Source organism: Micrasema longulum, unplaced genomic scaffold, assembly GCF_059751315.1.
Source record: "Micrasema longulum isolate JH-2025_06_02 unplaced genomic scaffold, ASM5975131v1 h1tg001751l, whole genome shotgun sequence".
Lineage (NCBI taxonomy): Eukaryota > Metazoa > Arthropoda > Insecta > Trichoptera > Brachycentridae > Micrasema > Micrasema longulum.
In genome coordinates, this window is record NW_028278927.1 from 73,026 (window position 1) to 96,928 (window position 23,903).

A 23,903-nucleotide genomic window follows, 5' to 3' on the forward strand; every position below is an offset into this window, starting at 1 on the left:
ACAGTAGTAGCCGCTCGATTGTGGAATAATCTACCCACTAATGTTAGAGACGCCCCTTCTTTATTTACATTTAAGTCGAGATTGAAATGTCACTATCTATCTCCTCTCTTCATAGTAAAGTGTTATTTTTTTTAAAATATATTTATTTTTGTTAATCTTTGCTTTTAATTTTGTATAAAATTGTAAGATTCAATATGTCCATGTATTTATAATTTTCTCAAACTGAACGGTTTGGGTAGGTAGGAAGAAATTGCCTTAAGGCAATATGCCCGCCCTTATATGTATATTTATTGTATATGTATATAAAGTGTCAATAAATAAAAATATTTAACAACGCCTTCTCCACTCTTTAGAGAGCGTTCAGAATCGCACCGCGGGGTCCCGTTTTCCTGTCCGTGTAAAACGGCCAGTCAGAACTACATAAACAAAGATTTGTACAGAATAAATTATGCGATGATGACCGCAGACCACTTGCGTCTCAAGTTTACCAGTGACAAGTTGCGTGTAGTTGCGTGCTGAGAGATTCAGAAAAATAATCATTTGTTCCACTGAGTGAGTTCAATTTCATAATTATTATCACGAACAATTATTTAAAAAAATCGCAAATATATTTAGTTATTTGTTTTATAAATTTATTGCATACAAAAGTATACATATAGAACAGACGCCAACTTAGGAATCTCCGCCAAAAACGGAAATTTAGTTTACATATTGCAACAGAGACGAAGAACATTTGTTAGAAGATAATATAGAATCTACAGGGCTTATGACCCGTCTTGTTTTGTTTTCTTTTTTGCACCACAACAGGCCAGCTGGGCGAATTATAGTGGTGAATTACAGTACAGAACACCCAGGCTTGAGAAAATTCATTTTTAAACTTTTTGTATTCTCACCGGGAATCGAAAACGGAACCTTCCATGCGGACTCAAGAGTCTTAACCACTAACATTACACCACCATGGCTGGTTTAAGTGGCCGCTTTACACACTCTGTACCATTCACCATTCTGCCCCTGTTCGAACATCTATGTATATTCCTTCAGTTCTTTCATCTTTTGATGTTTGTGAAGTTAAAGAGCTGAAACCTTTATTTATGCGGGTGAGATTCATCTAATTGAATTATTTCACCTACAAATTACCTACGTACGCCACTTAAACCAGCCATTGACAGGTCATAAGCCCTGTAGATGCCTAGACTTCTATATTACCTTATCTAAAATGTTCTTCATCTCTGTTGTAATACGTTAATTTTAACAGCTCCCCAGGGAGTTGAATCCAGTCCTTGTCTACAAAAATTTAGACAAACTCAATAAATTGGAAAATTATTTATTGATGCTAAAATTTAGTATACATAAAAACCTACCTACCTTAATACTCATTATCATTCCCTTTCCACACCTAATGGTGCATAGAGCACTGCATTAGTACACCAATCGCAGCGTATCTCGATCATTTTTGTTACACGAATGTAAGATGATCAGATAAGGTAATATTCTGTTCTAAAAACACATTTTTAAATAAATATTTCATTTCAACCTTGTCGGGAATCGAACCCGAGACCGCTTGCGTGGCAGGCATGCGCGCTGACCATTACATCACGAGACCGACAGATATTCGCAAGCATTTCAATATCTTAGTAACTAATTCAACGGAGATATACAAGTTTGCTTCTAATACCACTGTGGCCAAAAATTAATAAATTAAAATAATATAATACATTTAATTTATTTTTATTTTATTAATCTAATATAATACATTTCGAAACATAAAAGAAGAACCATAACATGAACATAAAAATAAACAACGAAACTCTTCAAGAACTAGAACATGTGACTTACCTAGGACTCACAATGGACAGACAATTCAAATGGACAAAACACATAGACGGACTCACTCAAGTAATGGCATCACTACATACCCTCTTCTACAAAATTAAAGATTTTATATCAAGAAAGGAAAAAATTATGATGTACGAAGTCTATGTCAAAAGTAAATTGAGTTACATGATCGCCTTCTGGGGAACTGGTAACAAGACAGACATAACAAGAATACAAAGACAACAAAATAAAATTCTTAAACTAACATACAACCTACCCCACCTGACCTCTACGACTGAACTGTACAAAAAAACACACCAGTTTGACATAAACTACTTGACTAAAATTGAGACCTTAAAAATTGTGCACAAAATAACACTGGGAAACATACAAGACGACGACATAATATTAGTCAAAAATGCTGACATACACAAATATAACACCAGACAACAACAACACTATCATATTGAAAAAGCAAAGACAAACACAGGACAGTCAAAAATACTACATAATGGACTTAAACACTACAACGACCTACCTTACTACTTGAAAACTTGTAATGGAGACAAATTTAAAATCAATCGTAAAAAGCACATGATGACTGAACTAACTAGACTAGACGAGACATAAAATGACTAGACAATATAAAATTTCTAATGTAACCCTAACGGGTTTTTAAAAATTGTAAATAAATAAATAAAAAAAAAAAATGTTAATAAAACTAAATATATGAATATAGGAAACAAAAGAATAGAAATTACACCATCAATTGTAATAGAAAATGAAAAACTTAATGAAGTCACTGAAATTAAATATTTAGGTGTAATGTTGGATTCAAAACTTACATTTCACCAAAACGCTAAATAAGATTGCAAAAAAAATATCAATTTTAGGCAGGATCAGAAGATTTATTGATAAGGACTCCTGCAAAACTATTTACAAAGCAATTATTGAACCACACGTTAAATTCTGTAGTAGCATTTTATTTTTATCAAACAAAGAAAACATAGATAAACTAACTGTATTACAAAATAAAGCCTTTAGAATCATTTTGAAAAAAAACAGATACACGAGGGTAAAGTCGATGGTAAATGAAATGAAATTATTAACATATAAACAAAGAATATTTTACAATACAATGATATTTGTTCGTAAAATTATAAACTCTAATAAAAAAACAGAATTTTGGAAAAAAATTGATCGGAACCAGCATGAACAAGATCACAAATACTAGAGAAAAGAACAAAATTAGACTTCCATTTAGGAAAAAGGCAAAGTCACAAAATTCAATTTTATTTAAAGCAATTAAAAAGTATTACGAAATGGAAAAAAATATTTATGAAGAAAAAAACATATCAAAATTTAAAATAATGGTCAAGACATATGTGATAAACAATTTATAAATTAAATATATTTGCAATGTTATTATTAGAACACACATAACAATATGTATGATATGTGTGCCCTACTTTAAGATTTAAATAAATAAATAAATAACAGGGAATCTATATGAAACCTAAATAATAGCGTAATTCAAAACCGTCTCTAAATCTTGCAAATACATATTTTAATTTTACTACTTGACGCCGCAAACTTTTTTCTTTTTCAAAGTTTTTCGAAAATATCTCGGTAACTCCTTTAATAGAGATTTATAAGTTTGCTTCTTAAAACTCTCACATATTTAATACCAGTGGCTCAATCACAAATAACTATCGACGTGCTTATAAGCCACGTGATAACAATTGCTCACCATGGTTGTTTAACGTATTCGCGTTCACAATGGAACATCCGCGAACACCTCATATTAAATGTCAAAATATTTTCGTTTCGCGACGTATAATCCTGCTGCGCAATCACATATTTGAATTTCACATGTGTAAATATGGAAAATATTCAAAAACTGCTATTTTTATTAATGTATTCATTATTTATCACGCTATTTATTGCATTTAGCCGGCGGTTGGCGAGCCAAATGTCAAGAAAAGCAATCGCCATAGTAATTTTAATTTAATGATTACTTTTTTGTATTAGATACTCTTTACTATTTTTCAAATGCAGTAAATTGTATTATTTTTTAAAGTTAACGCCGATTTTCCACCGATTTTCGTTGACTTATGACCGCGATAACTTAAGCATGTTTATTATTACAATATTTGAGTTTGTCCAAATGTTCGTAGACAAAAGACTGGATTTCACCCCCTCGGGAGTCATTAAGATTAACAAATTACAACAGGGATGGAGAATACCTTAACTTAGGAAATATGTAAGTCTAGACATTTACAGGGCTTATGACCTGTCATTGGCTGGTTTAAGTAGCCACTTTACACACTGTGTAACATTCACCATTTTGCCTAAGTTTAAACACCAAAATTTCTTCAATTCTTCCATTTGTTGATTTTAGTGAAGTTAAAGAGCTGAAACCTAGTGGCCACTTAAACCAGCCAATGACAGGTCATAAGTCCTGTGAATGCCTAGACTTCTATATTCCCTTATTTAAGGTATTCTCCATCCCTGTTGTAATTTGTTAATCTTAATGACTCCCGAGGGGGTGACATCCAGTCTTTTGTCTACGAACATTTGGACAAACCAAATATTGTAATGAAACCAACTGGTCCAAGAAGAAGTTTTAAAATTGAAAAATAGTTTTCAGGCGTTGCCTAGTATGGGAAATAATTCAGTCAGATGAATCTCTTCGCAACAATAAAGGTTTCAGCCCTTTAACTTAACTAAAATCAACAAATGAAAGAATTGAAGAAATTTGGATGTTTAAACATTGGCAAAATGGTGAATGTTACACAGTTTTAGTGAAAATATAACAAGTGATTTTCTTTTTTTAAAATTGTAATAATGTATTATTATACTATTAAATACCATTATCAATTTCCTTATTTGAAGTATTCTCCATCCCTGTTGTAATTTGTTAATGTTTATTATTGTTCATTTTGATCGCTTAATGCGTAGCATGTTTTTAAGCACGTCGATACTTATTTGTGATTGAGCTACTGAGAGCCTTAACCCCGCTTGCCTACTTTACAAGGCATCAGGTTCTCGACGTCCTGGACGTCCACTGCTGACTGTTCGCCGGCAGTTTATGTCAGATTTTCGGGACGAGAACCTGACTTGAGAGAGATGCGTGGAGGCTCTTTGTGGATACCATATGCTCCAACGAGGGAGCGGACAAGAATGATGAAATATATGAATATACGTTCTTCATCTCTGTTGTAATAAGTTAATTTCAATGTTTAACGTTGATTTCCAAATACTCGAATCGTCTTAAAAGTGACATCACTATTGTGGTGATTGTTTTGAATTATGTCGTAATTATGTCAAAAGGTTACCTAATCGCGTTGTGAATTTATTGTGGGGACAGGTTCACTATATTATCAATATTGTGAACTTGTCGCTGATGAAAAACAGTATATCTCAATGAAGACGAAGGTATTTTAGACGTCTGGCGATCAGCGCTTTTTTACGGCGCGGCATCGAAACGTGGATCCAAACCACTTCAGTGCCTCGATTATGAACGCTATCTTCATCTGTATGTATCGAGACGGTATACTTAACTTCTGTACTATCTGTATCTACCAGGGGCGAATCAAAGTAAGCGATTATGCACAGCTTACCATTATATTTGACTTTAAATAATAATAAATTATAGTAACCATGTTTATGGGAAAAAAATAAAGTAATTGTCATTTATTATAAATCACCGTTTATATCTTTCTTCAAAAAAATATCTATGAAGCGCGCCCAGCCCATTCTTACTGAACGATGAAACTAGCCGATTACCTCAGCTTATTCTTCCATACAAAAAAGTACACTGTATTTTTCGTCTTTAACCCAAGTCGGCTTTTTTAGTACTAAAACAAACTTGCAGATTACAAATATTTTTAGAAGATTCTCTATTTGGAAACTAGTATTTCGAACATTATTTCCGAAGGACTATTTTTCTTTGATGGGATACCGTTGACATATTATGTATCACATAGGACAGGTGGCGTTCGCAGTGGCCGTTTTAGACATTATATGAATAAATGGTTTTAAAGAAATCGGCCCGTGCTCAAGTCTCGACAATACTGTCAATGACAGATCATAATGGAAATATCTGCGGAATGTCATTGTGGTATTTGTTTATAAACTTTTATGCAAGTATTGTATTAAAATAGTGTAGGATAAAACTACGTTTATCGCGTGGTTAATAATAATTGTTATTTGAGTTGATTTTCACAGAATTACAAAAAAATAGTCATTTATAATTACATTACTTACATGTTATGAAACACGCCAATGGAATGACCGCAGACAATCAGTCCGCGTTCCTTACGTCATTAACATTAAAAATAGTCCTCATTTATATTTTAAATAGGCTTCTGTAATAAAAAGTGCTCACTTCAAAGCAATTATAATCTCCAATAAATCCCAATTCAAGCAAAAAATGCTCGCTTGAACATGAATTTTGCATGACTTTTGGAAATCACCTAGACGGTACGCTTAACGGTCGTCTGTATGTATCTACCGATCGACTACAAAACGTCCCGATACAAACACTCGGAACGATAGTAAAACAGATGGAAAAATTATAATAACTAAATTTTTTTTTAGAGTGGTAACTTTCTGACGCATTTAATCTGTGTCTGACGCCTAGATACTCTTATTTGTTAATAGGACAGAACCTAGCGACATCAATTTCACATCTAGGCGTTCGTTTTATTAAAGTGACAGTTATGTCGGAATTCAATTCGACTTCAAAACTTATTTATTTCTCTCATATTTTTCATAGGCTTTTAAGGAAAAAAGTGCCAACCTCAAAACGATTAAAATTTTGAATAAATCATAATTAAATGAATAATTTCTCAGTGGAACAAAATTTTTGACACTTTTAATGCGTAGAAAAACGTATCGAGGGGTTTTAGACCCGTCGGTATAAAATGATGTACTTAAATCAAAACTTGATGGTGGGGGTATCGATATTATACCTTTGTAGTCGGTCGGGAGACTTTTATCTTCAACTATGACGTCATACTGAAGCTTTGTCATTTTAGAGCGTAGATATGTGTACCGTGACGTACGCTTCCCCTTGATTCATATCGATGTACCTACCCAAAACTTGTAGGTGTGGGGTTTTTAGTATATCTTTATAATCGCTATAGGGAATTTATCTTCAACTATACCGTCAAGGTGAAGGTATGACGTCTTTATCTTCCCATCATAATCGAGGCCCAGAAAAGGTCTTTTAAATATGGTGTTACAGGAAGATATCAACTCTTGTGCGGCTGTGATGTCACACTAAGCTACATACGATACGAGACTTGATAAATCTCTCTTATTTTTTTAAATGATAAAGTTGTATTTTTGTAATCTTCAAATGGACATTTTAACATCGGATTTGGAAAGTAAAATTTGTATAACTATGCTGGATTTTTATATTTATTTATTTATTCATATTTTTTGCTTACAAACTATAATTAAAAATAAAAATAATGTGACCTCACTGGGGTTTCCCGTACCGAGGACACTTAACAATATACTTTTTTTAAATTACATTTTGAGAATAAACAAAGAAGACTAACTTTAAAAAAACGAAGATAATTAACAAATATTCAGACAGTTTCAAAAACAAAGTATTTATTTATTTGTTTATTTAACTTTTTGTACATAATGTTATTTGTACATTGGCGAACTTATTGCCAAATGGCAATTTCTTCCAACCAACCAATAAAAAAAAAGTTTTTTTATAATTCAAGTTACAAAACATATTCAATAGAAAAAAAAGATTAAAAAGCTAAAGATATATAAAAATAGAAATAAACGTATTTGTTTATAAATTACCTTAAATCAAAACTATTACTCAATGGGAAAATGGAAAAAAGAGGAAAAAGGAAAAGAGGAGAGATTAAGGAAGAGAAAGGAGATGTATCTCCAGACGTGATTTAAACAGAGATAATATAGTAACATCTTTGATGGTGGATGGGAGGTGATTCCACAGTGGAGCCGCATGGACACTATATGAGTTGGAGAAGAAAGAGGAATTGTGGATGGGTATTAAGAGAGTGCCTCGAGAATTAGAACGAAGAAGTAAACCATGAACTGATAAGTGTTTAAATTTTTCACGCAGGTATATAGGAGCGTTAGGACTATGAAGTACATTGAACAGAAGAGAGGTAGGGATAGTCTCTCCGCTGTCTGATTTTGAGCCCAGTTGCCTACGATAATCAGAAATGTGGTCATATTTCCTAAGACCAAAAATGTACCTTACGCGTATATTCTCAAGTCGTTCAAGTTTATCGAGTTGCTCACAGCTTAAATCAGTCATGGAAACATCAGCGTAATCTAGAATGGGCAGTAGTAATGCTTGTACCAGGGTGCATTTAGTATTTATGTACATCTATATTATTTATATTACAAAACACACAATGAAAATAACAAAAACCCAACATAAGCTATACACTTGTGGAGCAGTTGATTCAATATTGGTATGGGCGAATGAGACAATCCATTTGACTTCTACCTAGCTCCACTATCCATTTTTTATAGCCTTTTTAAACATTTTCTCGTTACTAATTGTTTTAATAGATAGTGGAAGTAGGTTATAGATTTTAATTGAATGATACTCAAAATCCCTTTGTCCGAAAGTGGTTTTAGTTTGTATTTGATTAAGTTGTCTATGTATTGAGGATCTAGTGATTATATTATTTGTATGTGATGTATTGTGGGGGTTATGTCTTTCATTTGAGTAAGAGTAGTTTTTAAATCTATAAGTGAGTATTGTTTTAACGTATAATTGTTTTGGTGTCATATGTTGTGATTTGTGGAATATTTCTTCAGTAGATGTCTGTATTTGTACCTGTATCTGTACTTTGAGTATTATTTTGACTATGGATTTTTGTGCAACAAATAGACTTTTTAAAACTGTGTCACTCGCACCACCCCAACCGATTATACCGTACTCCAAATTGATAAATATAAAAGTTGAGTAATTTATTTTAAAAAAATCGTAATGTTGTGCAGTGGTGGATATCTATAGAGTCAACTCAATCACAAATAACTATCGAAGTGCTAATAAGCGACGTGATAACAATTTTTCACCATGGTTGTTTATCGCATTCACGATCACAATGCAGCATCCGTGAACACCTAATATTAAATGTCAAAAAATTTACGTTTCGCGACGTATAATCCTGCTGCGCAATCACTTATTTGAATGTCACCGGTGTAATTATGGAAAATATTACAATACTGCTATTTTTATTTATTTATTTATTATTTATCACGCTATTTATTGCATTTAGCCGGCGGTTGGCAAGCCTAATGTCAAGAAAAGCAGTCGCCATAGTAATTGTAAATTAATTTTCACTTTTTAGTATATTTTTTTATAGAAAACGCCAATTTTTCGCCAGTGAACTGTATTTATTTACGAGGAAATCAAAAAACAAACCGACACGAGTGTTGACTTAGAGATTACACGCGTTGACTTATGACTGCGATAACTTAAGCATGTTCACTATTGTTCATTGTGATCGCTCAAATGTCTAATTTAAGGCATGTTTCACATTTTGTAAAATGTTTCCCTCGGCACGGGACACCCCAGCGAAGAAACATTATTCTGTATTAAAAAAAATACAAACAATGTAAAAGTATAAAAAAATAAATTCTTAGCATGTTTTTAAGCACGTCAATAGTTATTTGTGATTGTGATTGAGCCACTGGAATAATTATCAAACTATTTTATTTATTTATTAAACGCTGCCATCTGTGGTCGAATGGCCCAACCAATATCACGGACTCAAACCAAATGTTTTTGACAGATGTCAGCTGACCCGGCCGCCATTTTGCGTCGCATAGCAACGCCCGCCGCACCATGACAGCTGTCAGAGTTGCCGCGCTTATCGGCGCAGTTCTGTTTGTGCTATCGGCCGAGACCTTCGCCGCTACCTCCGGCAGGAATCCAGCACGGCCCGTCGCCCCGCCGCAACAGCCCGCAGCCAAAGTAAGTTTAAAAATTAACATATAAATTAGGAGATATATTGATGAGGATTCATTCAAATTATCAACTGACAAAACGCCGCTTCGTTTAGATTATAAAATTTCTCCATAAAATATAAAACTCTAAAGTAGAACCCAGCCTCCTCAATCAAATACAAATGAATGCTGGATTAAGAACACTCAGGCATCGGGACATTTTTTTTAAATTTTTTTTTTTTTTATTATCAACAATTTTTATAATAAGTACATGTTTAAAAAAAATCTATACAGATCTACTTTTATACATCTAGTTAATGTTATCACTGTAACTCTCCAAAAAAAGAGACTATCTCTTGTGCTTGGAGAGTGACTTACACTGTTTTAGTTGTTCATTTATAGGAGTTTATATAATTTTAAATATACGAGTACATGAGAAAAAAAAAACTTAGGATATATAAAGAAAAATATAAAATAATAATACATTCATACTAAATAACATTTAATGTAGTTTTTACACGTGTTCAAAAAATTTCTTTAGATTTACTTTAAATTTATTTATTGATACATTATTTTTAATAGTTTTTAGTTCATTGGGAAGATTATTTTTCCCTCTCTGCTGAAATAAATTTAAAGATGAATAACTCCCTAGGGAGGAAATCCAGCCAGTCTGCAAGCATTTGGACATACTCGAACATTGTTGAATTAACTACCTGGTAAAATAAGAAGCATAAAAATTGGAAAATTGTTTTCAAGCGTTGCCTAGTAGGTGATTTGGTTCAGCCGGATAGATCTCACCCGCGTGATAAAGGTTTAGCTCTTTTACTTCTCAAAAGTCAACAGATGGAGGAGCCGAGGAAATGTGGATGATCAAACACGGGCAGAATGGTGAATGTTACACAGTGTGTAAAGTGGCCACTTAAACCAGCCATTGACAGGTCATAAGCCCTGTAGATGCCTAGACTTCTATATTACCTTCTCTTAAATGTTCTTCATCTCTGTTGTAATATGTTAATATAAACAGCTCCCCAGGGAGTTGAATCCAGTCCTTGTCTACAAAAATTTGGACAAACTCAAAATATTGTTGATAGATTTATTTGAAAATAATCTTAATAACGTGCGGCGTTCGCTTTCGAAATAACTCGTAGTATTTTTTTATTTTCTTTTAAATTTACATTTAATTACTCTTCATTTTATGTTCGAGAATCTTTTTTAACTTACGGCTTATTTGTTATTTGTTTTGTTAACAACTGTGGGTGGCTTCAGCCAGACGACAGAATTTGATCCAGGATACGGCTCTACCTAATGTAGGGAGTACCGCTTTACCCACCGTTAAACTACTGGGAGTTTTACTCAATTCTGACCTATCTCTTGACGCTCAAATTAGTAGAACGATAAGTTCATGCTTCTACCAGCTGAGACAAATTAAATGCATTGCCGGTTGATGCCGCCCGTCAATTAATAAATGCGTTTGTAGTGTCTAGAGTCGATTATTGTAACGGTATTTACTCAGGTCTACCAATGAACAAAATGACTCGCCTACAATCTGTATTGAATGCCGCAGCGAGACTTATTTTCGGAATCTCTAAGTTCAGTCATATCACTCCACTACTTCGGGACCTACACTGGCTACGTTTTCCACAGAGGGTCGAATACAAACTCTGTTGGCTTATGTATAAGTCACTGCACAACTCGGCTCCGGAATATCCAAGGGAACTATGCATTCCAGATGAACTAGCTGACAGGCGTCTCACGCTTAGATCAGCTACGTCTACGGCGAGAGGAAAAGTTATCATACCTCTACGCAAACAGCGCACTAAATTTGGTGAACGCGCATTTGCGGTCGCAGGCCCTATGGCATGGAATGCTCTCCCAGCAGAGGTGCGAGGCTGTGAAAGTAAAGTGATGTTTCGGAAAAAACTTAAAACCCACTTGTTCTCTAAATCATTTGAATAAATCCGTAGCACGTGACAACAAAATAAATTATTTTAATTAAATTACAAATTTAAAAGCTTCAATTAAATTACCTTAACAATAGAATCACCATGTAAAGCGCCCTTGAGGTATTTTATTACGAAAATGGCGCTATATAAGTTATCCATAATTAATTAATTAATTAAGTTATATAAATATGAGATAATTATAGCTGTTGGTTATCCAAATAAATAAAAATAAAAATAAAATAAAATAAAATAAAGAATTATACAATACATAAACCATTTAATAAAATAACATGCTCTTATCAAAAAAATAACAATTAATTGAAGGCTAAGCCTCTATGATCACAACCTTGATTTCAATAGAATTTACCAGCGGAATTTATAACGCTTATTTCCTTCCGATAAAATTACTGACGAGTGTTTCAAAGCCACAGATTTCACTATTCAATGATTTTCTATAGTTATAAATCATAAAAAGTTTACAAAACACAAATAGTTCAAACATTTTACAAGATTATAATGTCTATTGCTTACATTAATTACTTATATTTAATACATTTTAATTTATTCAATTGCATATTCCAAATATTAATTTATAAATAGTATTTATTTATTCACACTCTTTATCAAAATACAATTCCATGTTCACTTTGCCCAGCTAACAAGGGGACATACCCCGTTCCAAGCTAGGCAATTACATTTTAATATATTGTTCAACAGTGCTACTAAAAGTGAACTGACATTTATTGATAAATACATAATATTTCAAATATCTGCCTTCTAATAATATACAAAATTATAAATCAAACCGCTCATACACGCGTTTGTGTAATACTCATGTAAAGAAGTGAATTTTAACAGGAATGTTGCGTCTCATAAAACGAAATAATACGGACCAAAATGGACACCAAGTCATTGGAACAAAAGGCATAATACGAGTAGTACTACACACGTGCGTTTCCAGAAACTATCCAGCAGCCAGCGGGCCACATGGCGACGATATCTACCTACTGTCTACAAAAGCTTCTCTTCGGACATCTATCTCCTTTTGTTAACCATGGAGTTGAAACAGTGTTTGATTTATTTAGTTTTTTTTATTGCTTACTTCTTGGCATGAACACTCGACCAATTTACTACTATACTCTATTTTTTATAAATTTATTGATATTGTTTTAACTTTGCTGGAATTCCTCTCATCCATGCGCTTTGTAGCTGCACGACGATTGGTTATCTAGCTTTCATATATCAACTTTAAAATACCTAAATTTTGTAAACGGGGTCTAGAATTCTAATCGTCTATGCGCTTAGTAGCTGCAAGGCGTGTTGTAATCTTACTCCTTTTTATTATTCATTTTTTTTTTATACACTAAATTTATTTGTCAATTTTTAAAATGTGTAAATGGGAGCTAAATTTCTAACTGTCTATGCGCTCTGTAGCTGCAAGACGTCCTGTAATCTAGCTCCTATCTGTTATAATTTTTTATTGATCTTAATTGAAAACGAGGAACTAGAATCCCAACCGTCCATGCGCTCTGTAGCTGCAAGACGTACTGGGATATTTATTAATTGTACAGCGCCCTTGAGGTGATTTTCACAAAAATGGCGCTTTATAAATTATCCAACTATATACACATGTACATACACACACACGTACATACACCCATGCGCATACACATACATACATTCATAAAAACATAGACAATTTATTTATGCGAAACTTCATGGTTGTCATCTATAAATATTTTTTTTAAAATTACTCCTAATTTTATATATTTTATTTTTGACATCCAGTAAGGTTCTCCAATCCGTGGCATGCATCAACTTTTCTGACTCCCTACGACCAATGTCACGAAAGAGCGAGGTCAACACCTTCCGCAACTTGACAACACTCCCGTCTTTCCACGACAAGGTTATGGACCTTTTGCTACGTAATAGTGTTGTCTTGATGCCAGAACAGTGTTGACCCCTTCACTTAGTATCAGTCCCTATTAGAGTATCTTGTATTACGGTTGTGGTTGACGCTCGGGTAAATGTCTCTATTTATGTGTGTAACCACTACGTTCTCAATATATACTGTTGAATAATATTCGGTACTCTGAATTCTTTGAAGAGCAAGTCACTTGGATAACGAAATGTTTTTTTTTACATGACTCGGATTAAAGATTTCTGTGCAATTGGTGTAGTTATGCCAGTTGGTTCCGGCGAGGGATTCCCCGGTTCGGCCGACGCATGTAGCTCAATCACAAATAACTATCGACGTGATAACGATTTCTCACCATGGTTGTTTATCCTGCCCTTACGGGGGTGGTAGTCGGATCCTCTGCCTCTGACCACCCAGGGAGTCCTTCTTTATCCAACGTCGTTCTCTTAATGTAAATATCCGTGTTTTTACTTATGTTTTGTGTAAGTTATGTTTGTTATGTTACTATAGTTTTAAGAAATGTTTTGTAAATTTGGATACGTTTATTTATGCTAATTATTTGTCAACATATTTTTTTTGAATAAAAAAAAAACAGAGGCATTGAGGGATCTGAGGGGTGGGACGACGTGTTATGCGTCCTCCTCTCCCCTCCTTAATCTGCATAGAGTTTGTATTCCTTAGGAATATTTATAATAACTTTCCTCTATGCGCAGCTGACAGAGAGTCCCTCAGGACTCTATAACAGCTGCGGGTGGATGGTGGGCTTAAGGGTCTCCCCTCATGGTTGTTTATCGTATTCGCGCTCACAAGGAAACATCCGTGAACACCTAATATTGAATGTCAAAATATTTACGTTTCGCGACGTGTAATCCTGCTGCGCAATCACATATTTGAATTTCACCGGTGTAAATATGGAAAATATTCCAAAACTGCTATTTCTATTTATTTATTTATTATTTATCACGCTTTTTATTGCATTTAGCCGGTTGGCAAGCCGAATGTCAAGAAAAGCAGTCGCCATAGTAATTGTAATTTAATTTCGTTTTGGATGTGACAGGGTTTAAGGAACACCTGTATATATTAAACATTTAATGGTTTAAATTGCTCAAATTTCTATATTGGAAAAACTTCGGGTAAATTTAAAGTTAGAATCAAAGAACATATAAGATGCCTGAGTAATAATATTTTTCAGAATTCGCAAATCGTCTTATATCCGAAAACAATGAATTTAATCAAGAAACGGGTGTAGAAAGAAATTTTGCACGTCAATAAAAATGGTTTTCGTTTAGACAATTTAGAACGAATAATCAATAAATTTTTAGTTTTATTTATTTAACTTTTTGTACATAATGTTATTTGTACATTGGAGGGCTTATTGCCGAATGGCAATTTCTTCCAACCAACCGATAAAATAAAAGTTTTATTTTTATAATTCAAGTTACAGAACATATTCAATAGAAAAAAAAGATTGAAAAGTTAAAAATATATAAAAATAGAAATAAACGTATTTGTTTTAAAATAACCTTAAATCAAGACTAATTCTCAATGGGAAAAAGAGGAAAGAGGAAAAAGGAAAGGAGGAGAGATTAAGGAAGAGAAAGGAGATGTTTCTTCAGACGTGATTTAAACAGAGATAATGTAGTAACATCTTTGATGGTGGATGGGAGATGATTCCACAGTCGAGCCGCATGGACACTATATGAGTTAGAGAAGAAAGAGGAATTGTGTATGGGTATTGAGAGAGTGCCTCGAGAATGAGAACGAAGAGGTAAACCATTAACTGATAAGCGTTGAAATTTTTCACGCAGGTATATAGGAGCGTTAGGACTATGAAGTTCATTGAACAGAAGTGAGAGGGAGTGATAGTCTCTCCGCTGTCTAATTTTGAGCCATTTTAGTTGCCTACGATAATCAGAAATTAACTTCGAGTCCTCTTTTAAAAATATATTTGATGATATAATAAAAAATCGACTAATTTGGTATCAGCTAAATGCTCTGTGACTTTGAGTTTCAGCTGTTCTTCCTTTTCTTGGTGGTCTTCCGGGCAGACGGCAAACGGACGGGATTTCGTGGGCAATGGTATTGGGGATTTCGGAGCTGTCCATTAATGGAATTATTGACGTAATCTCTCCATAATCTGATTAATATGCACTGAGTATCACAATTCCGTCTAACTTCTTGACTCTGGATTCTGCCTCTTTTGGGTTTCCCTGCGATTGCCTTTAGTACTTTCATCTCTGACGTTCTGAGCAGTTATTTGGTTTTCTATTTAGTTTTTCTACTTGGTTTTTCGTATTTTTTATTTTCTCTCTATCTATCCTCGCCTCTGTAGCATACACCATGATCGGTCACACGTTTTGTATATCCAAATTTTGTATCCAATAATCATGTGTTCATTGTACTATACGACATTTCTTAGCCATCCACATGTTTACTAACTGAGGTGGATATGTTCTCATCGTCACTATGGCAGCATCATCTGCATGGCATGTGATGTTAATGACCTTATCTCCCTTAGTAGATTCACTACTTTTTTTATTATTAAAAGCGTTTTTTTAATATATTTATTCTGCTTGTGTAAGAAAGGGTTTTTGGCGTATATATTGTTGTGCTATATTTAGTTATAAAGGTGCTAAACTTGCTTTGTTTCTTTGTTGTTCTCAATATGAGTTATTTTCTAAATGTTAATATTATTTATGTCCCGAATTGAGTTGTTGTAACTCCTGGGAATGTAATTCAACGTATTATACTTGTAAAATACTTTGTGTTATATGATTTATGAATAAAAAAATATTATTATTATTAGCGACGCGTGTAGTTATAAGTTAGTTCAATTCCTGACGATGAGGTAGTAACCTCGAAACCGGTCGAAGCATAACTCTAAATTAAAGTGGTTTATACAAATTTATAAACAAATAAGTGTAAATAAATATAATTTATGCCTATAGAAAATCGTTGAATAGTGAAATCTGTGGCTTTATAATTACTACTACTACTACTACTACCATCACGCCATTTCCCCGTAGGGGTAGGCAGAGAGAATGGACCGCCACACACGTCTATCCCGGCATACACTCCAAGCCTCTTCCACATTCATACATCTTGTCATACATGCCCTTCGGTTCTGTCTGCTTTTGACATGACCAGACTTAAGATTTTGGTTTATCTGATCATGCCACGTCTTCCTCGGTCGTCCTCGTCTAACGTTGCCGTTCATTTTCGCCATATATACTTGTTTTACCATTCTCTCGTCGTCCATTCGTTCTACGTGACCAAACGTGGCTACGTGGCTTTATAATTGATTTATTTATTTATTTATTATATATACAGCCTAAGCCAATTACAACAGTTACATGAAGAAACATAAATGCAAGAAACTGAACAAAAAGAACATTAAACTATTTAGCAAAGACAAACAAGGGCAAAACAATAATTGTACACAATATATTCAAAAAAACGAAAGACCAAAAACTTTGAGCTAAACCATGCCAACCCAACTTCATCCCACACTGTTTAGTCGCGAAGAGATCTACGAAAAGCCGGAAGATCTATCCCAAAGAATTCCAAGTCGTGTGATGAATTGACTAATCTACACATTCTGGACATTGGGGCATAAAAACCAAAGTTGCTCTTAGAAGAAGAGAAGTGAAAAAAATGTACGAATATGATTTATAACTTTTCCTCTCGCCGTAGACGTAGCTGATCTAAGCGCGAGACGCCTGTCAGCTAGTTCATCTGAAATGCATAGTTCCCTTAGATATTCCGAAGCAGAGTTGTGCAGTGATTTATACATAAGCCAACATAGTTTGTATTCGACCCTCTGTGGAAAACGTAGCCAGTGTAGTTCCCGAAATAAATATTTCATGTCAACCAAATCGGGAATCGAACTCGAGACCTCTTGCATGGTAGGCAGACGCGCTGACCACTACACCACTAATTTGTTAATATACCTATTTTACAGGAGTGTCAAAAGTCTTTCTAATAAATAAATGTTTCGAGGTATACTGATGTCAAGTTGCGGAAGGTGTTGACCTCGCTCTTTCGTGACATTGGTCGTAGGGAGTCAGAAAAGTTGATGAGAACCTTACTGGATGTCAAAAATAAAATATAAAAAATAAGGAATAATTTAAAAAATATATATTTATGGATGACAACCATGAAGTTTCGCATAAATAAATTGTCTATGTTTTTATGAATGTATGTATGTGTATGCGCATGGGTGTATGTACGTGTGTGTGTATGTACATGTGTATATATATGTGTATGTCTGTATGTATATGAATCAAAATGTGTATCCGAATAATTTTATATTTTGTTTGTCTGTGCTCTATATTAATTTGTTAACTATTATAATATATTAAAATGTAATTGCCTAGCTTGGGACGGGGTATGTACCCTTGTTAGCTGGGCAAAGTGAAAATACAACAACAACAACAACAACAAACCATCACGCCGTTTCCCCGTAGGGGTAGGCAGAGAGGATAGAACGCCATAACACTCTATCTTGGCATACAGACCTCGCTTCCTCTACATTCATACATCTTCTTATGCACGCACGCCGATTATTCCTACTTTTGACATGTCCATCTTCAAGTATTTGATGGACTTGATCGTGCCATGTCTTTCTCGGTCTTCCTCGTTTTCTGCATCCATCAACATTTGCATCGTAGATCCTTTTAGCCGTTCTTTCGCTGTCCATTCGCTCTACATGTCCAAACCAACGCAGCACCCCTTTCTTAATTCTGTCAATAATGCATGTCTCAGCCTTACACACTTCACGGATCTCGACATTTGTGCACCTATCATACATCGTTTTACCACACATTCGCCTGAGGGATCGCATTTCGACAGCATTCAGCCTACTTTCATCATTATTTTTCCAATTCCATACTTCGCTCCCATACATTAGATTTGGAACTAGAACTCCGTTGTGAACTGCTAGTTTAGCCTCCTGCGATAAACATTTGTTTGCCAAAGTTGATTTTAGTGCACCGTTCACCCTGTTCCCGGCACTCACCCTCCTTTTAATATCTTTATCGGCCTTTCCGTCCCTAGTAAACATACTTCCCAGGTACACAAATTCTTCTACCTGATTCAGAATATCTCCGTTCACGCTGATCTCACATTTAGTTATATTTTCATCCCTTTCAAAAACCACCACTTTCGATTTATCAACATGATAAAGAGTGTGAATAAATAAATAAATAAATAAAATAATTATTAATCGGCGTAAATCGAACCGGCGCAAAACGAAGTTTACCTGTATATTGAATATGTATGTATGAAAAGATACGTGGAATATGTGTATCTAATGACATAGTCGTTATTTAGCGTATATATAATAAATGGCGCAAAATGGATCATGAAGATCATTCTCAAAAAACTCTCGAGGTATCCAACGCAAGATCTATTCGCTGAGTTAAAGATATTGGATGTAAGACAATTGTTTGTGAGGTGCCTACTACTTCAGGTCAAAATATCAGGTCAGAGGTCAAAATATAAACACTCGTTCAGCAACACAAATTAACTGTATTGTCCCATTTGTATCAACTGCCTTTGGTAAAAAGCAATACAATGTAATTGCTCCAAAATATTGAATGATTTATTGCCAAATATAAAAGACTCAAAATGTAAAACTAATTTTAAAATAAAAATAACTGCACATATAAATAGTGTAGCGAGAGATTTTTTTGAAAAATAAATGTAAATAAAAAAAACGTAGTACTTTATATAATTGGTACACATATTATTTATATTTTTATGTATTTCATTGCTTTATATTTGTTTTTTATTATATATTATACTAAATTATTTATGTTTATGTAACCTGTATTCTTGGTACATATATGTATACTTTATATTTGTATAATAACGGTTTTTAATTTCTTGCATTTGATAAGCTAGGCATTTATAATTCAGTAGTTTTAATTTTTCTTTTTTATGTTATTTTTTTATTAGTATAGGATTACTTACGCTCTAAGGATAGAAAATCTCCGTCTTAGAACAGGCTGTGCCATGTTAGATGGAGACTATCATAAACAGAGAACACTCCGTTTTCATTTTACATTAATTGGTTTTATATAGATTCCCTGTTATTAAGTATGTATATTATTTTTTTTTCAATATATTTATAAACAAATAAATATTAATTATTTTATTTTTCTGTTTGCAGGATACTAAAAAAAAAGGAATGGAGCATCCCGCTTTCGCCACGGCCGGTACCCACAAGGGGATCGAACTATGGAGGATTGAGGTAAGACACTTTTAGTCCACTGGGAAAATGGTGATATTTTAGCGTCCGTTTCCTAGCCGCAGCGTATGGAGTCCGCGAACAGCTTCCACGGGACAATTGCTATCGGTTGGAAAATATAAGCTACTAGAGGACCCAACAGACGTTGACTTTTCATTGATAACCTAGGTACTTGTTTGTGATTAAATTCCAAAACTAAAAATTGTTGATATTCAAATATTGAATTCCAAAACATAAAATAAACATTTTTTCAAATACGGCATTCTTTTTGCAAACGTCAAACTCCGGTCGTCTCACCAGGAAAGGGGTGTACTTATGTAAGAAATACGATTTTTTTTAAATGTATTGAATTTAATATTATTTTAGTGTTACCAAAAATCTCATAAAAAGAAATAAATGGGTAGAAATTATAAGGAATTTAACGAAAGAATCTGATTGGTATTCAACAAAAAACAAATGCTGTTTGTAAACATTTAAAAACAAACTTTTTTATACACAAAAAAAACATCTTTGCATTTTTTTGCAAATGCATTCTCCTCGAATGCAACCTTGGTAGATCGATAAATAAAATATTTATGCTCCTAACTTCTTTTTACATATTCGATTGAAGATTTTAATATCTACAAACACGCACAGCGCAAAGATCTATATTTCTCTGAAAACCGCACGTAAATCGGTTAAGCCGTTTAGGAGTACGGTGACATCACACGTACAGATGAATTATATATATATAAAGTGACAGTTGTCAGCAAAAGTGACGACATAACTTTGTAGTAACGTCTAAGGAGTGATTTATATTGACACACGAAAAATCATTCGTATCTGGCATGTTAATTAATTTTTTTAATACAGTGCTTGACATATAAATCAATACAATTTTATAAAATCGAGTTAAGATAAGCTAAGTTAGAACAATTGCAGAATGTTTGTATTCGTTATATCTTTGATCTTCGCAAATTTGACCACAGCACCGAGTATCGAACATCTACGAAAGCTACCCTTCGGATATTTTTATCTGTTATGCTATCCATAGTGTTGAAGAGCTTGAAGTCTGCAAGCGCACTTGCAGACTTCAAGAAGAAGACTAAAGCTTGTTCCTCTCTCACAAGCTTTCCAAAACCGATTTTAATTGCATTCTACAAAAAATAACGCTCATATATTTGTCGTATACCTGAAAACCTTTTGCCTTTTGATATATTTACGACCAACCCCTTTGAGTGCCATCAGCCACACCGTGATCATTTATACGGTATCAAACTCATGATATTTTGATCTTTGGCTTGACATTTTTATTTTAGCCAAGGGTTATTTATTTGTCGTAGTCTATACCCATTTGCTAATTTATATCTAGAGTCTTTACGTGTTTGATAATTTACCTATCTTAATGCTCTCATCTGCAAGGGGCGGATGTCCCGAGGGATAATATTGTCTGTCTAAAGATTGGCTATTTAGATGCACCTTGCGATGCTCCAATCTGAACTCTTCCTAAATTAACATACCATCATCCCCTCCATTTGCTGAAAATGTACGCTTTATAATGGCATACATTGATTCCGGGAGGACACATTCAAGATTAGATTCCTACTTAGTACGTCGTGACTACGACGAATTATAATTTTAACTAATATTAATTATATGTAACAGTAAACCAACGAGTGTAGTTGGAGACATCATTGTTGTTTTCTGAAAGTAAATCAAATAAAGTAATTCACTATCTTCGACCCTGTTTTATTGACGACTAGACGGTGATTTAATTACTCTACAAAGTGCTACTCAACATCCCACGGCACATAACATATTAGTGCCAAACAAAATATATCCGAGACCTTTTCAAACAATTGCAAGATTTCTCTTCCTCAATAAATTAAATTATATGTGACATCCTAGGACAAGAAACAATAAACTAAACTAGGATCTTAACACAGGACAAATGTCCGGTTCTTTGAAATATTATATAAAAAAAATACAAGGGTACAAAGTATACACAGTCAAATAAATATCTCAACTTCAGTAGATGACATTTAAAAGGGTATAAAACAATAATTCACGATATACGACACTTTTGAAATAAACATGTTGCAAAGCAGAACAATAACATCCGAAATTGCTAGTCAGTATACAAAATTAACCAATAAAGCGTTCTTTGTAAAGTATTATTTTAACCCGCCAAATCTTCGCAACGAAGTTGTTAGTGATTTAAATGCGTTCTGTAAAGAATTATTGGGCTATGTATAGCGTGTGAGCTCGCCAATATATGACAGTAAAAATTTTATTGTCTTTGAATTTCCTAGAGTTTTAACCATCGAAAAAAAAAGAAGATTGCAAATCAAATCAACAGACAATGGAAATTTGATGTGTATTATTTTAATAGATTGTTTATAAAAAAAAAATACATAGAGAAATATGCATTTTTATTTTTTGTAATAAAAACAGTCTAGTAAATTCGATTAAATAAAAATACGCTTTATATTAACAATATTAATTAAAATGCAAAAATAACATTGAATACTTGAAAAATAAATATTATTGAGTGTTACAAACATAATTTAAAAAACGGATAGCGATTAAAAGTAAAAACTATCTTTAGTTTAATTATTATAGCGATAAATACATAAACATTATAAAACAGGAGTTATACAAATACAAAAATAATATTGTAACTAGGCGGCTACCTACACGGTTAAATTTCGAAACACCACGCAATTTCTTATCTCGGCTACGCTATGTAAAATGAAAAAAAATATTTAAATTAATAATTTCATCACGTCATGAAGTCGCCCCTGGGTAGCGCCTGCTAACGTCAATCAACAAAAACATCCTCGTTTTAATTGCAATATTTCGGCTACGCCATGAATCTCTTTTTTTAAATAATTTCTCACGTCACAAAGTCGCCCCTGGGTAGCGCCTGCTAACGTCAATCAACAAAAACAGCCTCGTTTTTATAACAGTATTTCGGCTACGCCATGAATTTCTTATAAAAAATGTCAAAACGTCACAAAGCCACTCTCTGAGTGTCGCTACTGACATCATTTACAAAAACATAATTATTTGTGCTTTTTCAGGTACGCAACATTTTTTTTTAAATACACCTACCTAACCGATAAAATACTATTGGTAATGAAACCAAGGTATGCTTTAAAGTTCCGTATGTCCAAATAATATTATTTATTATTAGAATATTATTGACATGTAGTTCAAGCATTGCTGCATTCACGTTGCTTTACTTCTGAGAGCTCAACTGCTATGTTTTTCTATGGTTATGTTTACTGTCATCTGTCATGTATTGGCGAGCTCACAGGCTATTCTTACGCCGAATTATTTAATAAACGAAATATTGCTCAATTTAGTTTTGGCCCCAACACAGACTATAAAAAAAACATAAATTATGTTAAAATATGATATATTTATAAACACGCGGTGATAATCAGTATATCGGAGTTCATAAAACGTAGTATGTGTATGATAATATTGCTGTGTAAATATATACAGAACACGACTTTACTTTTATCTTTAAATCAAAGTAATAAATTCGTATACAAAAAACAAGATAGCACGGGCGATGCGTATAGTATCTTTTTCAGGAAGATTCTAGTAATACGCACAAAATAAATATTTATACTGTTATAAATCTATATATATATAAATGAATCGCCGTGTTGTGTCTCGCAAAAACTCGAAAATGGCTCAACAGATTTACGAGCGGATTTTTGTGAGGACCGGATATGGCATGATTCTATACTTTCTCGGGTGTCCCGCAAGGCTCTAACCTGGGTCTATTGTTCATCTCAATTTTTGTTAATAATATTAAAAATGTAATTTTGAACTCGCGTTTTCTGTTGTTTGCAAGTGACTTAAAACTATTCTTAAAGGTGACAACTTCTGACGATTTTCGTCTTCTCCAAGTGGATATATATAATATATCTGAATTGGAAAGGCGAAACAAACGTAGGTTTAATGTTTCCAAGTGTTCGGTCACGTCCTTTACTAGGGCCCAAAAAACTTTATTTTTTCGCTACAA

General features: G+C 33.6%; 1 long non-coding RNA gene across 1 annotated transcript; it reads left to right on the forward strand.

The window, feature by feature from the left end:
* Positions 1-456: 456 nt before the first annotated feature.
* Positions 457-19,903, forward strand: LOC148274114 (uncharacterized). Its single transcript, XR_015824375.1, has 3 exons — positions 457-552; positions 9,621-9,802; positions 19,808-19,903. It is a non-coding gene; the product is annotated as an uncharacterized LOC148274114 (long non-coding RNA).
* The last annotated feature ends 4,000 nt before the right edge of the window (positions 19,904-23,903 follow it).